The following is an 18261-nucleotide window of genomic DNA, read 5'->3' as shown; positions in this document are numbered from 1 at the left end:
GATCCGCAAGGATATATACCCGTCACTGTCGGTGTCACCGATACTAAGATTTCGGTGCCACCGAGTTCCGTTGTTGTCAGTTGACATGGAAACTCGGTGAAGCCGAGATAGTGGTATCGGTGGTACCGAGATTGAAAAACCGAGATTAGCTTTGGGAATTCGGTGGAACCGAGATTGTGGGTTGGTTACACCGAGATTCACAAAGAGGTTTTGGCATGCAGCCTTTGTCGATGCGGAACTCTCAGTCCTCCTTCACACAGAGGGATCGAGAAGTGCTTGTTCAAGTTTTGTGATGAAGCATGAATAGAATTTGAGACGTGAAAGCATAGGTAGCTAGAGAAGGGTCCTAGGCATTCTTGTCTATCCAATTGGAAAAATATAAATCAAAAGCCAAATAGCAACAATTGGATATCCTCGAATGAGAAAAGATATGCAGACCAACATGCTCACACAATAAGATGTCAAATAAAATCATGATGAACATGCACAAACATCCTAGCATCTATCAAGCACTTGGGCGATGACGAAGTCATCTATATATGAGTATATTGACTTAGGAGTCAAGTAAGAACACTTGATCACAGGTCATACTCATCATTTAAGCACAAGTGGGGTTACCACTTTTACATAAAGCATTAATGTGTTCATATCTTTAGGAGATGCTTATACTCAAGATTTAGAGTGAAGCTCCCCCTTGATATGACATCCCCCCTAAGAGGGACAAACTAACCTTGGGTTTTGTCGTAGAAGACTTCAAGTAGGTGAAGTAGTGGTAGATGCTCATTGTTGATGAAGTCCATCTTGAGTTGGGAGAAATGCTTGTTGTTTCTTACTCTCCTCACCTACATGGGTTAGTCCCAAAGCAAGAGGAACAAACACAAATATATCTATGGACATGGAGTGAAGTACATGGGAGGTGATGTACAAATATGCTTTAATTACCTTGTCCCTTGCTCGCCTTTGAGGGAATGTGTGACTCCTTGAACCAATGTATATGGTTGAGGTTGATTGCATATAGTTCTTGTCAAAATGAATGAGAGTGAAATTCAATGGTGGAGTCACCCCTCAAGAACTTTCTAGTTCTTCCTCTTGGGGACCCACATCATTTTGGGAATACTTGGAGTTGTGGTAGCACTAGATGAGGTAGTACTAGAAGTGTCCTTGGGAACCCACTCAACCTTGGCTTGGAGCTCTTCTTCAATTGAGTCAGTGTCCTCTTGAAGCTTTCCCTTTCCCTTGTGATCTTGTGGTTGAAGGCCATCTTATGAGCTTGTTCCCTTGTGAGGAGTAGGATCATACTTCTCATCTTGAGGAACAAACTTGGGAATGGGACATGGACCTTCTTCCCAAACATCTCCGTTGACGTTGAAGTACCCAACACCTTGCTTCTTCCGATGTCCTTCTTGCTTACGCACAATTTCCTCAAATTGCTTACTTCCGACAAGACTCTTGAAGACACCTCTCTCTATAACCCCTTTCAATAAATCTTTTTCTTGCTCAAGTGTAACTTGGCTAAGAAAATCATTAGTGGAAACAAGAGAGCTACTAGAAACAATATCATTTGATTTAGCTTTAGCATTGTTGTTACTAGAAGAAGAAACTTTCTTGCCTTTGTTACTAGTGTTCTTAGGTTTCACTTGTGGAACAAAAGTAGACAAGAGTAATCGTTTGGCTAGATAAGAGGAACTCTTCTTTTGAAAATCATCATTGTTTGCTTTTAGGAACTCGTGCTCTTGCTCTAAATTTAGCTTCTCGAAGCGTAGCTTCCCATGGGTTCTTGCAAGCTCTCTATGATCTTATAGAGTAGTTTCATGAGATAACTTAAGAATGTTTAATTATTTAGTTAGTCGTTCAATCTCTCTCTTATCATCATCATTCGATTTCACTTGACTAGCATGAAAATTAGCAAATTCATTTTCAGTATTATCACTAGCCTTATCAAGGAGCAAGTCATCTTCTCCTAACAAGTCATCCTCATCACTATAAAATTCAAAATACTCGGGGTGTGATACCTTGGGGCCTTTTGCCATGAAACAGTTTCCAATCCATTCATTTGGTGAATCAAATATGTCGTAGGAGTTGGACGAAACAAGTGCAATGCCGGCAACACCTTCATCTTGACTATAATCAGAGTTGGAGTGATAGCTTCTCTCGGATTGGTTGTCGGAACGTAGAGAGAAACCCATTCACCAACATGAGCTTGATGTCTTCTTCTAGATCTGCTCTTGGTGTATTTGTCCTTCTTCTCCGATTCCTTGCCTCTCCGGGAGTGTTTTCGTTCATAATGATATTCTCTACTCCTTCTCTCTCTGTGAGGTGACTCATCTCTTGAACTTCATCTTCGAGGTGACTCTTCTCGTCGTTTGTATGGAGCCGAGCACTCATTGGAGTAGTGTCCGGGCTTCCCATAGTTGTAGCAGTTTCGGTCACGACACGATGAACGCTTCTCATCATGTCTTGAGCTTGAGTTCTCTCTTTGCTTCTACTCTTGTAGAACTTGTTGAATTTTCTGACCATGAGGCTTATCTATTCATTGGTAACAAGGTTGTCACTTGAAGTAGCGGGAGCACTGAATGAAGTTTTGCAAGCACCGCTTGACTTGTTATGCAACTCATCTTTGTCTTTAGAGACATTTCATGAGCAACAATCCTTCCAATGACTTCAGTAGGCTAGAGATGTTTGTAGTTGGGCATCATTTGGATTAATGTGCACACGGTGTAGTATCTTACATCCAAATCTCTTAGTATCTTTGTTAGAGCATATATCTCCATATGTGATTTTGCTAATTGATGACAATTCCTATGGACTAATGGTTGCCTTAAGTTATATTTATAGGATTTGTCCATAGGCACTTCTTGAAGTCCATCTGTTGGGTTCAAGGAGTTTATATGATGACCAAGATGGTATTCAAGGTATTATCCAAAGAATGGTCATAGAGACACAGGGTTGATCAAGATCTCAGACAAAGAGTAAACCAAGATGATCAACACACAAAGCGTACAAGATGTACCTAGAGGGATCAAGTGATCCCATGGTATGGTAAGCATTGTCCATTACGTGTTTGTGTACAAACCCATGGTCTTCGTGAGAGTTCTATGTGGGGTTAGGTGTGTCTCCATGGGATTGCTCTAGAGGAAGATCTCATACAACCCATGAAGGATGACGTCAAGTGGTGATCGTCATCAAGATTGTGGTGTGGAAGTTCAAGTGGATCAACACGAAGATATCATGCTTGAAGCTTGCCGTCCATTGTGGTGGCAATGGACTTGTGAAGATATGCTGAAAAGTGGCTCACCCATAGTGAGTATGTGGGAGCAATCAACTAGTCTTCATCAAGCCAACACAATCAAGAAATGTGGTCCATCTTGAGGAAGTGTAAGTGCATCGAGTGCCCCTTAGTGATTTTGGTGGTTTGAAGACTTATAGGTTAAGTATCTAATGTGTTTATGAGTGTACACAGGATCTATAAGTCACTCAGGAGTTTGAAATGATGAATATCGACCCCTAAAAATGTATATATTCGGTTGAAGAAATTGGTCTGAAGCCAAAGAATAGAATCGCGAAGAATCTGCGATGAAATTGATATTCCTCATGAAGATATTAAAATTGAGGAATTCGGTGTGTCCTGAAGAAAATCATTCTGAAGACTTTGAAGCATGAAGATTTACTCTTTCTGTTTTGTTTTCTTCACACTTGAGTAATAGGAACACCGTACTGTTAAAGGGGGTCGAAGTTACACTTTGGAATGAATTTCCTCATGATGCTCAACCCAAGCCTAAACCTACCAAAAGCCTCAAGTGAGGAATACGAGTGACATGAGGACTCTCACAGTTGAGGGTTCCGACCGTTTTGATAGCCACGCCACATCATTGGTCTTATCCACACCAACGGTCATATTATTTAAGGGCATTAGTGTCAAATCATGTTGAGATGCTCCCAGGCTATAAATAGCCACCCCCACAACCATTAGCTGGTTGGCTGCTCCGTTAGAAACTGACACTTGTCATAAGAGCAACCCAATTCCTCAGAGTCTTCGAGAGTAATTCATCAGTGAGGAAATACCCCAAACACCAAACCACAAACCTAGAGCCAAGTGATTGAGCATCACTTAAGAAGTTGTTCGTGTGTGAAACTGAAGCCTTTTACCTTTGAGGACCGTGCATCCTCCAGACGGTTAGGCGTCATGGTCTAGAGCAATCCAGCAGTCAATTGTGGATCGCTGCGTGACCAAGTTTGTGAGGGTTTGGAAGTCTGCCCTGAAGACTTACCACGAGTGTTGGGCGAGGACTGTGTGTTCTTAGCCCAAGGAGAATATGGTAGGGACTATGTGTCCCGGGATTGTGTGTCTTTTGGTTTCAATACCAAGCCGCTCCAAACCAGATGTACAACTGTCACAGCAGTTGGAACTGGGTCATCAACAACTGTCTTCGCTGTGAAACGGGTTCTCATTCCTCATCTCTTTTCCTCAGATTATGTGTTGATGACTTTCACTGTCACTGTTTGAAGAATTTATTGAAGACTTTCTCTGAAATTCCTCAACCCCAAATTCTTCACGCTAGTTAATCCTCATCTATTTTCCGCGTGCCTGCTCACTGTGCAATCTGTTTTCACATTCCTCACACTGAAAAACTGCTGTTGTGAAACTTTGCACTCGTGATCCTTTACTGTTTCCACTGTAAGTTAGTCATCAGTGAGGAATTTACTCAAAAGGAATTTCCTGAGTGATGAAATTCTAAAAATCTCCTATTCACCCCCCTCTAGTCGATATAACGCACTTTCAATTGGTATCAGAGCAAGGTACTCCCTTCTTCTGTGTGATTTTGGTTTAACCACCTGGAGTTTTAGTTATGTCGAATGCAGGCATGATTAAGGTTACTGCATCATGTCCTACTTTCGAAGGAAAGAACTTTCCCTTCTGGAAGACCAAGATGCAGATGCATCTACAAGCTATTGACAATGATCTCTGGTATATTGTGGAACATGACGTCCCCATCATCTCTGTTAGTGTCTCTGCTGCTGATGTGAAGAAATTCAAGCAACTTGATTCTCAAGCGAAGAATATCATCTGTGGCCATCTGAGCCCAGACCATTTTGGAAGAGTGAGTGCTTTGGGCTTTGCAACACTTATCTGGGAGAGACTGTGCAAAGTAAATGAAGGAGTATCAACCCAGCGTGACTCTCGTGTTGATGTTCTTCGCAATCTCTTCAATCGCTTCAAGAGGCACTGCCAAGATACCTTTGATCGCCTCACTAACATATCAAATGAACTGCAAGCACTGGGAGCTCGAGACATCACTGATCACGAAGTTGTGAAGAAACTGCTAAGATCTTTGGATTCTTCATTTGATACTTTAGTCCTGATGATTCAAGAAAGACCACACTACAAGATGCTTGATCTAGCTGATATACTCGAAAGGCTCAGTACTCATGAATTCCAGCAAGAAGAAAAGAAAGATCTATATGGACCAAGCTATTCTAGACCACGTGCACTGAAGGCTAGAGCAATTTTCTCATCTGAAGAAGAAGACTCAGATGACAGCATTGGTGACCCTGAAGGATTTGGACAGGAGCTTGCAATGCTCGTGAGGAAATTCCAGAGGTTTACACGACGTGGCCAGTTCGGTAAATCTTCAAGAAGAGACATGAGGAAATCAGAATCTTCATCTGAGGACTACAAGAAAAGAACCTGTCACAAATGCAAGAAATCAGGTCATTACATTGCTGATTGTCCCCATTGGGGAAAGGAATCAAAGAAGAAGAAATACAAGGATGACAGTTCTGATGACTCGAAGAAGAAGAATAAATCTTCAAAATCCTCATCCTCAAAGCCCTCATCGCGCAAGAAGACTAGTTTCAGAAAGGCTCGGGCACTTATTGACAAGGAAATGGATTCCGAGGCAGAATCAGAGGAATGTGATGAAGAAGAGGGTTCTGATGAAGACACAGAATCCGGACAGGCCAGTCTTGCACTTGCAACCACTTTCGTCGGCAAGTCAATCTTCAACCTTGAAGAAGATGATAACACCATCCACACTGATGACTATGCTGATGACTTCGCTCCAACCTATTGCTTCATGGCAAAAGGTTCGAAGGTACCGAATGATGCTTCCTCCTCTGATTCAAGTGACTATGAAACTGATGATTATAAAAACCCAGTTACAGTAAACTTGCTATCATTGCCACTAAACAACAAACTGCCCTGGAAAAGCTTCAGAAACTGCTAGATAGAAGTGATGATCTGTTGAATGATGAAATGAATCTTACCCAAATCCTCACTGAAGATGTGAAAAGTCTTCAGTCCAGATTTCATAATCTTCAAGATCGTTATGATACACTCCTCGCTGATCATGAGAAACTTTCCTATGAATTTCTTCAAAGGAAGCTTGATCTAGAGAAGCTGAGGCTTTCTCATGATGATCTTCGTATGGAAAATGATTCATTACTAGCTCAACAGATCAACGCTGCTCAAGCTGAATTCATTCCTCCATGTCTTAAATGCATTGAACACGAAACTGCTAATTCTTCACCAGAATCATCAAATGCTTCTATTGCTACAAATTCTTCAACTGCACCTGTAGTGTCTATTTCCTCACTTGAGGAAAACACAAATGTTACTGATGAAAATGTAGGGTTGAAGGAATTTTATGTGACAGGCATATACAAAAGCCTCAAAGGACATCAAACCCTTTGTGATGTGCTCAAGAAACAGATCTTGAACAGGAACCCGAGGAAAGAAGGAATTGCCTTTGAGAGGAAATTGAATGCTGATGGATCTTATTAGAAACCTGAGCAGTATCCCAAAACCTCATAGGTTGCTGCTACTGGGCCTCCTTTTGATCCATCCAATCTAACTGGTTTTTCATGTGAATTATCCTATTCTTTAGATGAGTCATTTGACTCCAACTATAAACTGTTCAAAAATCAATCTGGTGAAGTATTTGCTCGATATGTTGGAACTAACTGCAGGAATGGCCCTCCTTTGAAGAAATTCTGGGTTCCCAAAAGTTGTCTTGAAAATCTTCAGGTGAATGTCCTCATGACACCACCAATGAAGAATCTGAACCCCAGATCAAAATCCTGAGGAGGACCAACGTCTTCAAGAGGATCAAAATCCTCAACTGGTCAAAATTATGCTCGTTTCCGTGCTAATACTTCTAACATGGAGGGAAACTACAAGGAATATGAATATGAGCGTTACTCTTCAAATCATTATGTTCATAAATCCTCAAACCAGTTCTCTGCATATTCATATGAGTACTTTAACCCCCCTACTGTTAAGAGAAGTGCAGTAGCTTCAATGCCACCTTTCTCATATGGTCCTCGCAGGATGATGAATGCTTTACCACCCCTTCAGATGTGGGTGGTGAAGAAATCGAACTAATCACTTCTGCAGGTCACGTCTCTAGATGAAAATCATCATCTGAAGAATTTGCTGGAGACCTGAGGAAATGCTTGATAGGACGCAAGCTAATATTGATGAAATAGAAATATTTCACACATCCTTATAATTCTGTTGTGATGAAATTCTTATCTGATGAAATTGATATCATATTCTTCAAATCTGAAGCATATGAGATGGTAAGCTGTACTAATTCATCTGCAGGATGACAAACCCAAGAATACTGAGTGGGTTCTTGATAGTGGCTGCACACATCACATGACTGGTGATAAAAGCTTGCTGATGAATATGCCACTAACTACATCACCTCTGAAGCAAATCACATATGCTGACAAAGGTAAACGCAAGATATTAGGACTTGGCAAAGTGGCTATTTCCAAGGATAGGCATATGGACAAAGTGATGCTTGTTGAATCCCTTAGTTTTAACCTCATGTCAGTCTCGACGCTTTGTGATCTTGATATGGTTGTTATCTTTGGTAGATATAGATGTGTAGTCATCATGGAATGTGACAGATCCAAAGTCTTCGAAGGTGCAAGAAGAGGGGATTTGTACATTGTTGATTTATCTACAGGTCCTCAACCAGCCACTTGCTTACTAGCAAAAACCTCAGAAGGATGGCTGTGGCACCGAAGACTAGGTCATGCAGGCATGAGGAATTTGCACACGCTCGTGAAGAAGAAGCATGTCATCAGCATCGAATCAGTCAAATTCCTCAAGGATCATCTCTGCGGTGCATGTGAATCTGGGAAAATGACCAGATCCAAGCATCCCTCGAAGACTATCATGACCACTACACGTCCCTTCGAATTGCTTCATATGGATCTATTTGGACCTACTCACTATGCCACACAAACCAATGCAGCATCTTTATATGGCTTCGTCATAGTTGATGATTATTCCAGATATACATGGGTGCATATCATTGTATATAAAACTGAAGTGCAGGAAATCTTCAAACGATTTTATTCAAGGGCCTCGACGAACTTCGGCATCAAGATCAAACATATCAGGAGTGATAATGGAACAGAGTTCAAAAGCACTGGTCTTGATGATTATCTTGATGAACTTGGTATTACTCACGAATTATCTGCTCCTTATACTCCTCAACAGAACAGTGTCGTCGAAAGGAAGAAAAGGACTCTGGTTGAAATGGCAAGAACTATGCTTGAAGAATATCACACTCCTCGTCGCTTTTGGCCTGAAGGTATCAACACTGCATGCCACATCATCAACAGGGTATATCTTCACAAATTCCTCAAGAAAACCTCATATGAACTCTTCACTGATAAGAAACCCAATGTAAGTTATTTCAAAGTCTTCGGTGCAAAATGTTGGATTAGAGATCCTCACCATAGCTGAAAATTTGCACCTAAGGCACATGAGGGTTTTATGCTCGGTTATGGAAAGGACTCACACACCTACAGAGTCTTCAACAACTATCACAACAAAGTTGTTGAGACTGTAGATGTGCGGTTTGATGAAACTAATGGCTCGCAAAGAGAGAAATTGCCTTCTGATCCAGATAAGTTGTCTCCTGAGGAAGAAATAAAGCTCAAGCCTACTGAAGACATTGTTCCCACTGAGGAAATTGATGAAGAAACCATCCCCATCACTGATGAAAATCCAGAAGGTGCTCCTGAGGAAATTGCTCCAGAACTACTTCCTCAGCCCAGACAAAATCCTCAACCAGCTCATCCAAGGATTGCAAATGAAGTAGAACTTGACAAAATCCTCAATGACATCAACGCGTCAGGTCCTCTCACTCGCTCAAAAGCTTCACATTTAGTTAACTTTTGTGGGCATTTCTCCTTTGTATCTATCACAGAACCCTCAAAAGTTGCCGAGGCTTTCTTGGAACCGGAGTGGATCCAAGCTATGCAAGACGAACTTCTTCAATTCAAGCTGAATGACGTATGGGAGCTCGTCAAATGACCAGATCCTCGCAAGCACAACATCATCGGAACCAAGTGGATTTTCCGAAACAAGCAAGATGAGGATGGTCAAGTGGTGAGGAATAAGGCACGACTTGTAGCCCAAGGCTACACCCAGGTAGAAGGAATAGATTTCGATGAAACTTTTGCACGTGTTGCTAGACTTGAAGCTATTCGAATACTACTTGCTTATGCTAATCATCATAACATCATCTTATATCAAATGTATGTGAAAAGTGCATTCCTCAATGGTAAGCTTGAGGAAGAAGTATATGTTGCTCAGCCCCCAGGTTTTGAGGATCCAAAGAATCGAGACAAAGTCTTCAGACTCAAAAAGGCGCACTATGGTCTCAAGCAAGCCCCTCGGGCATGGTATGATACATTGAAGGAATTCCTCATGAAGAAAGGCTTCAAACCTGGTTCACTCGATCCAACTCTTTTCACTAAATCCTATGATAATGAGCTATTTGTGTGCCAGATATATGTCGATGATATTATATTTGGCTGTACTGACAAACAATACAGTCATGAATTTGCTTACATGATGAGTGAAGAATATCAGATGTCTATGATGGGGGAGTTGAAATTCTTCTTAGGTCTTCAAATTCGTCAACAACACAATGGAATCTTCATATCACAGGAGAAATACCTCAAGGATGTTCTGAGGAAATTCGACATGCATGAATGCAAAGGTGCCAAGACTCCAATGCCTACCAACGGCCACCTCGGCACTGATGAAGATGGTAAAGATTTCGATCAGCAGGTATATCGCTCTATGATTGGCTCTTTATTGTATCTATGTGCATCTAGGCCAGATATAATGCTTAGTGTTTGCATGTGTGCACGTTTTCAAGCAAAACCGAAGGAATCACACCATAAGGCTGTGAAGCATATTCTTCGATACTTAGCTCACACACCAAAACTAGGATTATGCTATCCCAAGGGCTCAAATCTTCATCTGGTAGGGTATTCTGATTCTGACTATGCTGGTGACCGTGTGGATCACAAGTCAACTTCTGGCACATGCCATTTCCTCGGAAGATCACTAGTTTGCTGGTCCTTAAAGAAGCAGAATTGCGTATCGCTCTCCACTGCCGAAGCTGAGTACATTGCTGCTGGTTCATGCTGTGCTCAATTACTATGGATGAAGCAAACCCACAAGGACTACGACATCAACATGAAGAATGTGCCTCTCTACTGCGACAATGAGAGTGCAATCAAGATTGCATACAACCCAGTACATCACTCGAAGACCAAGCACATCCAGATTCGTCATCATTTTCTTCGGGACCATGTCCTCAAGGGAAATATCCTCATCAACCATGTGAAGACTGATGATCAACTGGCAGATATCTTCACTAAGCCCTTGGATGAGAAAAGGTTTTGCAAGTTGCGGTGTGAGCTAAATATCTTAGAATCTTCAAATGTTTTGTAAAAACATGCACACATCCTAACACTTATGCAAAATTGATGACTTAGATGTGCAACACATGATGAATCGATTTTCCTCAACTGATGAAGAATATCACTCTAAATGTGAAGAAATCAATGAAGAAATTGATTCTCAGGGCCCTACGACAATTGTACGCGACATCTGTAATCAACATTCTTATATGGTGAGTCACGCCACCGCCCAACATGAAATTCCTCAAGTTGATTTTCTTCAAAGTTTCATTTCCTCAAAATTTGATTTTCTTCAAAAATGTTGTTCTTCATTGTGACGATTTATCACAAAATCCTCAAGTTAGTCAAATCTTCAAAAACACCTGATGACTTTCATTTAACTAGATAGACTGTGATTTTAAGTCCTCAACAACATTCACTTATAGCTATTTCTTCAAGTTGATATTTCATCTAAGTGAATGTGATCGGACCCTACTTTCCCTCTATGCTATTCTCATCCAGTCTATTCAATTCTTCATATGCGTTCTACTTGAAACTTTGTTCGAAATCCTCACTGCATCCTTGTTAGCTGATGATTTTGTAACAAAATCCTCAAAGCTTCAATTTTTTTTAAAAAGTGAACAGTAACTGAACCCCACTTCCCTCGTTCGGATAACCACGATCTCCACGATCTCCACCGCTTTGCTAGGGAGCTACACGTGTCCTGTGGAGACGTAGAGGCAGGGGCTATTTGGTCCGATTTCTTCGCGCCAACAGTAACTGCCTGGCTATAAATATGTCCTTATCCCCCTCGACAAATACTTCTTCGCTCCATCGCTCTCCCGCTACAGCAAAAGCCCCGAACCCTAGCGCCACCGCTGGAAGTGTCGTCGCCGGCGAAGAAGAGCTTCACTGCCTCGACTTTTCCGTCGCCGAAACCACACCGGAGTCGGACCATCTTTGTCCGCCGCCGCCGTAGACGTCCTCTGCTGCCGGGTTAGGGTGCATTGTACACGCACCGAAGAGCTTCTCCCTGCAACTCTTCTATGTTCTTCATGCACGCCATCTAGGGTAAATAAAAACCCTATTTTTACAGCAAGTTAGATCTACTATTTTACATTTGAGTTGTGAAATCTGTTTTTCCTCAAGAATCCATATGCATCTGATTCCTCAAACACTGCCTATCACCACACTATTGATGAACTTCACTAAGCATCTAAGATTTTCACGAGATTCCTCAATTGTGTGAATTTTCAGATCTGTACAACTCTGGAACCCAAGAACAGTATGCTTAGGCAAATTCCTCAACCACTGGTTAAATTCCTCAACTGTCAAACCTTTTCATTTTTCTCAAATCTGAGAACGCATATGACCTCTCCAAATTCCTCGCAACTATACTCTGTTCACAGGTACACACATGTCAGCTGATGAATCTCTCGGTTCTCATCACATTAACTCATTTGCAGCGTTTCTTGAAGAAAATCTTCAAGTCTCATCAGAATCCTCAAGAGTTCAATCTCATCAGCAAAATCCTCAGCTGAAGAAAATGGAGGATGACAAGAAGCAGAAGGGAGGCAAGAAACTTGAGCAGAATACAACTTTGGACATCCTTGAGGATATTTACTTGGACTACTACACACCTGATGAAAATGAAACAATGGCCAAGAGAAAGATTCGGCTTCAGAAGATAGAACGCCGATGTGCTAAGGAGTGGAAGGAATACACATTTGTCACTCCCAAGTATGCGAAGAAATTCGCTTTGAAGCCTCCTGGCAAACGGGCTCCACTTGAGGAACATCAAGTAGCACATCCCTCAAGCCTCAAGACCCTTGATGACTATCCTCATGAAAGGGACAAGCACTTGGCTAAACTTAAGAAGCAGGCAGAAGCTGCTGTGAGGAAATTCAATGAATCATGTGCTGCTGCTTCAACTGCAGCTACTTCCTCTGCTGCTGAGACTTCTGGTTCGGCAATTCCTCAACAGAAGTCTGTGCCATCAAAACCAAAGGCTTCAAAGCCTCAAGAGAAACCAGCTCTGGCATCAGCTACAAAACCCTCAGCGCCAAAATCCTCAGCGCCACCACATGTTTCAAAACCAGAACTGAAGCCGGTCATGAAGCCACTGCCCGCTACCTCCAGCTCCTCACTCCCAGCTGCAACCAGCTCGGAGACAAAGTCTTCACCACCTCCTATGAAGACTCAGGTGTCTGCTGGAAGAGGAACAAAACCAAGCCCCAGCAAAATCATCACAGTCCCTTCTGCATTAGAGGGAACTGATGAATATGATGTTGAAACCTTGCAAGCTATGATCAGAAACAAGCAGGAGAGGGTAGCTCAAGCTTCTGGTAGCGCCATTCCTCTAGCCATGGATCCCAAAGTCCTCCTAGACTACATAAATATCTAGTATGAGGACCCCAACACTCCGTTTGATGATTTGAAACTTCCCCCTGGCATCAGCCAATGGTGGCCACATTCATCAACGAGGCCAAGTGGAAGGAGCAACAAGCCAAACATGCCAAGGTTGCTAAGCTCAAGAAGGAGAAATTCGTCAGGCAGAATCTCCTCAACGTGACGCCTGATGCACTGGTGTCAACACAGACTGAGTTGAAGACTTTGGCAGATAAGTACTCCAAGCTATCTGATCGTCAAAGTCTCAAAAGCAATTTCATCAAACTTGCCACTAAAGCTGTTGACAACTACAACAAGAAGGCTGCCCCTCTAGTACCAACTCCTCAGCCTCTGATTGAAGAACCAGCTGATGAAACTCCTCAGGCTGATGAAACTCCTCAAGCTGAGGAAATACCTCAAGAAAGCCGTGTGGACGCACCGGAAATTGAAGAAATCACCACGGAAAATCCAGCTGATGAATCTGCTACATCTGGTGAGACTGCCCCTGATCCAGCTGCTGCTTCAAAGCGAGCTGATGACTCTGCTCCAGTTGGTTCCTCAAAGCCAGCTGATGAATCTGCTGAGAAAACACCTTCACCAAAAGCTTCAAAGGTGAAGAAGATGACTCCGTCTGCATCATACGTGAAGAAAACAAGCGCTGCTGAAAAGGAAGCCAAGAAGAGAAAGGCTTCTTCAGCAGAAGAAAACACTGAGGCCAACGCCTCAAAGCACTTGACGAAAATGCTCCACTGGACCCTGTGCCCCTTAACATCGCTCCATCGTATGAAATGGTCACCTTTGAACACCAGGAGAAAGGGCCAAATGAGGAAATGAAGGATGCTGCATCTGAGGAACATACTGACGAAGAAATTCGTATTGACGACAATCCTCAACCCTCCATTGCTCAGGAAGACACTGCACAAGGATCAGCTGCACCAGCTGATGCATATGCCTCTGTCACCAAGCAAGCTGAGGAAGAGCAAAGAGAAAATCCTTAAGCTGATGAAATTCAGAGTCCTGAGAAAAATCCTCAAGTTGAGGATCAGGCTGACCCAACTACTCCTCGTGAGCAAGATCTTCACACTGAGGCTCAGAATGAACCTATTCCTTCTCCGGAGCAGAACCCTCAACAGGACGCTCCAGTTGATGAAATTCCTCAGCGTGATGCCCAGCCAGATCCCATTCCTCAACATGAAGCCCAACATGAGCATGCTCCTCAGCCTGAAGCCCAAGCTGATGAAATTCCTCACCGTGAGGACAATGCTGAGGAAAATGCACCAGACCAAGACAATGCTTTCGTCGTGCTCAACCCAAAGACTGCAATTGTTGTCTCCCCTCTAGTTCCACATCAAAATCTTCAGCCAATGCAGCGTCAGCCATTCTCCAAGCGACCACAGTTTCAAAAGGAGAACTTCTTTGAAGAACGCATGTACTTCATTGGAGAAAATCCCTATGTCAAGCCTCAAATCAGACACCTGAAGTTTTGGACGAGGACACAACTGAATTACTATGCCTCTGTGCTGTGTGGAAGAAATAAGATATTCCAACACAGGCATATTCCTCATGTTGAACTTGAAGCAATACCATGCCTGGCTCCAGTCCTCAACGTCCTTCATGAAGCTGGACTGCTACCAATGTGCTCAGACATCTCTGATTGGAACAGTGAGCTCATTCTTCAGTATTATGCCACTCTTCACATATCTGGCAATCCTGAAGACATTAACACCTGGGTGTTTGACTGGATGACGCAAAACACTCACTACAAGGCTCCTGCTACTGAGCTACTGCGTGAACTGCCAGTATCAATTCCCTCAGAGGAGGCCGTGAAGCTTTATGGTGAGCGTGAGCTGCCCAACGGGATGATGGAAGTCCTCATGAAGCCTTTGGCTAAAGGGCAACCACCGAGAAAAACCTTCCTCGTCCACGAGCTCAAATATACACCAAGGTCTGTTTACAGAATCCTTTGCAGTGTTCTTGCATCGATCAAAGGCCATGATGATGAAGAAGATGTTGTAGGCATCATGAAGAATATCCTCTTCAACATCATCCATGGTATTCCTATCAACATACATGATTTCTTCTAGAGGACTTTGGCCGACAATGCCATGTGTCCCTTTGATCACAAGATATATGCCCCATGGATCATGAGATTCATCAGGACAAGGACTGGCATCAACTTCCATGCTGATTTCAACAACCATGTTGGTTATATGCCTCCTATCAGGGTCAACAAGAAGACTTTCGAGCCAGTTGAAGGAAAAGGCAAGTCAGTTATCGATGAAGGACGTAGGCCTCTTGATGACCAGTTCAGAGATTCGGAAGCATATTCTTCATGGGATGATACCGAGACTCACCCTCCAAGCCCTGTTGCTCCTCGTGTGATGAATACCAGAGAGCTTCTCCTCAATCTTCACCACAAGGTGGATCGGAATCACAAGTGGGTCAAACGCCAGTTCGGCGCCATTGTGAAAACCCTCACTGAAACACAGAATTCTGTGAAGCTTAACCATCACTATCTTCATGAGGTTTTTCATCGCACCTGGGATACACTTGCTCATCTGAAGACTCAGACAGAACTTGAAGAATTGGAGTTCGAGCGAGACTTTGACTGGTCGTGGCCACCCAAGAAGAAGTTCAGGCCAATTCCAGTTCCAGACCTTGAAGACAGTTCCTTTTCTTCATTCTGTTGGAATTATGCCCTAGAGGCAATAATAAATGTATAGTTATTATTATAATTCCTGTATCAAGATAATAGTTTATTATCCATGCTATAATTGTATTGAATGAAGACTCATTTACATGTGTGGATACATAGACAAAACACCGTCCCTAGCATGCCTCTAGTTGGCTAGCCAGTTGATCGATGATAGTCAGTGTCTTCTGATTATGAACAAGGTGTTGTTGCTCGATAACTGGATCACGTCATTGGGAGAATCACGTGATGGACTAGACCCAAACTAATAGACGTAGCATGTTGATCGTGTCATTTTGTTGCTACTGTTTTCTGCGTGTCAAGTATTTATTTCTATGACCATGAGATCATATAACTCACTGACACCGGAGGAATGCTTTGTGTGTATCAAACGTCGCAACGTAACTGGGTGACTATAAAGATGCTCTACAGGTATCTCCGAAGGTGTTAGTTGAGTTAGTATGGATCAAGACTGGGATTTGTCACTCCGTGTGACGGAGAGGTATCTCGGGGCCCACTCGGTAATACAACATCACACACAAGCCTTGCAAGCAATGTAACTTAGTGTAAGTTGCGGGATCTTGTATTACGGAACGAGTAAAGAGACTTGCCGGTAAACGAGATTGAAATAGGTATATGGATACTGACGATCGAATCTCGGGCAAGTAACATACCGAAGGACAAAGGGAATGACATACGGGATTATACGAATCCTTGGCACTGAGGTTCAAACGTTAAGATCTTCGTAGAATATGTAGGATCCAATATGGGCATCCAGGTCCCGCTATTGGATATTGACCGAGGAGTCTCTCGGGTCATGTCTACATAGTTCTCGAACCCGCAGGGTCTGCAGACTTAAGGTTCGACGTTGTTTTATGCGTATTTGAGTTATATGGTTGGTTACTGAATGTTGTTCGGAGTCCCGGATGAGATCACGGACGTCACGAGGGTTTCCGGAATGGTCCGAAAACGAAGATTGATATATAGGATGACCTCATTTGATTACCGGAAGGTTTCCGAAGTTACCGGGAATGTACCGGGAATGACGAATGGGTTCCGGGAGTTCACCGGAAGGGGGGCAACCCACTCCGGGGAAGCCCATAGGCTTTTGGGGGACACACCAGACCTTAGTGGGCTGGTGGGACAGCCCCAAGGGAGCCTATGCGCCAAGATAAGAAAATCAAAGGAAAAGAAAAAAAAAAGAGGGAAGAAGTGGGAAGGGAGGGGGACTCCTCCCACCAAACCAAGTCCAACTCGGTTTGGGGGGGGAGTCCTCCCCCCTTGGCTCGGCCGACCCCTTGGGGATCCCTTGGACCCCAAGGCTAGGTCCCCCTCCCTCCTCCTATATATATGGGGCTTTTAGGGCAGATTTGAGACGACTTTCTCACGGCTGCCCGACCACATACCTCCATAGTTTTCCCTCTAGATCGTGTTTCTGCGGAGCTCGGGCGGAGCCCTGCTGAGACAAGATCATCACCAACCTCCGGAGCGCCGTCACGCTGCCGGAAAACTCTTCTACCTCTCCGTCTCTCTTGCTGGATCAAGAAGGCCGAGATCATCGTCGAGCTGTACGTGTGCTGAACGCGGAGGTGCCGTCCGTTCGGTACTAGATCGTGGGACTGATCGCGGGATTGTTCGCGGGGCGGATCGAGGGACGTGAGGACGTTCCACTACATCAACCGCGTTCTCTAACGCTTCTGCTGTACGATCTACAAGGGTACGTAGATCACTCATCCCCTCTCGTAGATGGACATCACCATGATAGGTCTTCGTGCGCGTAGGAAAATTTTTGTTTCCCATGCGACGTTCCCCAACAGTGGCATCATGAGCTAGGTTCATGCGTAGATGTCTTCTCGAGTAGAACACAAAAGGTTTTGTGGGCGGTGATGTGCGTTTTGCTGCCCTCCTTAGTCTTTTCTTGATTCCGCGGTATTGTTGGATTGAAGCGGCTTGAACCGACATTACTCGTACGCTTACGAGAGACTGGTTTCATCGTTACGAGTAACCCCCTTTGCTCAAAGATGACTGGCAAGTGACGGTTTCTCCAACCTTAGTTGAATCGGATTTGACCGAGGAGGTCCTTGGATGAGGTTAAATAGCAACTCATATATCTCCGTTGTGGTGTTTGCGTAAGTAAGATGCGATCCTACTAGATACCCTTGGTCACCACGTAAAACATGCAACAACAAAATTAGAGGACGTCTAACTTGTTTTTGCAGGGTATGATTGTGATGTGATATGGCCAATGATGTGATGTGATATATTGGATGTATGAGATGATCATGTTGTAATAGAAATATCGACTTGCACGTCGATGGTACGATAACCGGCAGGAGCCATAGGGTTGTCTTTATACTAACATATTTGTGCTTGCAGATGCGTTTACTATTTTGCTAGGATGTAGCTTTAGTAGTAATAGCATAAGTAGCACGACAACCCCGATGGCAACACGTTGATGGATGATC

The sequence above is a fragment of the Hordeum vulgare genome, chromosome 5H (assembly GCF_904849725.1).
Source record: "Hordeum vulgare subsp. vulgare chromosome 5H, MorexV3_pseudomolecules_assembly, whole genome shotgun sequence".
Lineage (NCBI taxonomy): Eukaryota > Viridiplantae > Streptophyta > Magnoliopsida > Poales > Poaceae > Hordeum > Hordeum vulgare.
Note: the sequence above shows the minus strand (reverse complement) of the source record.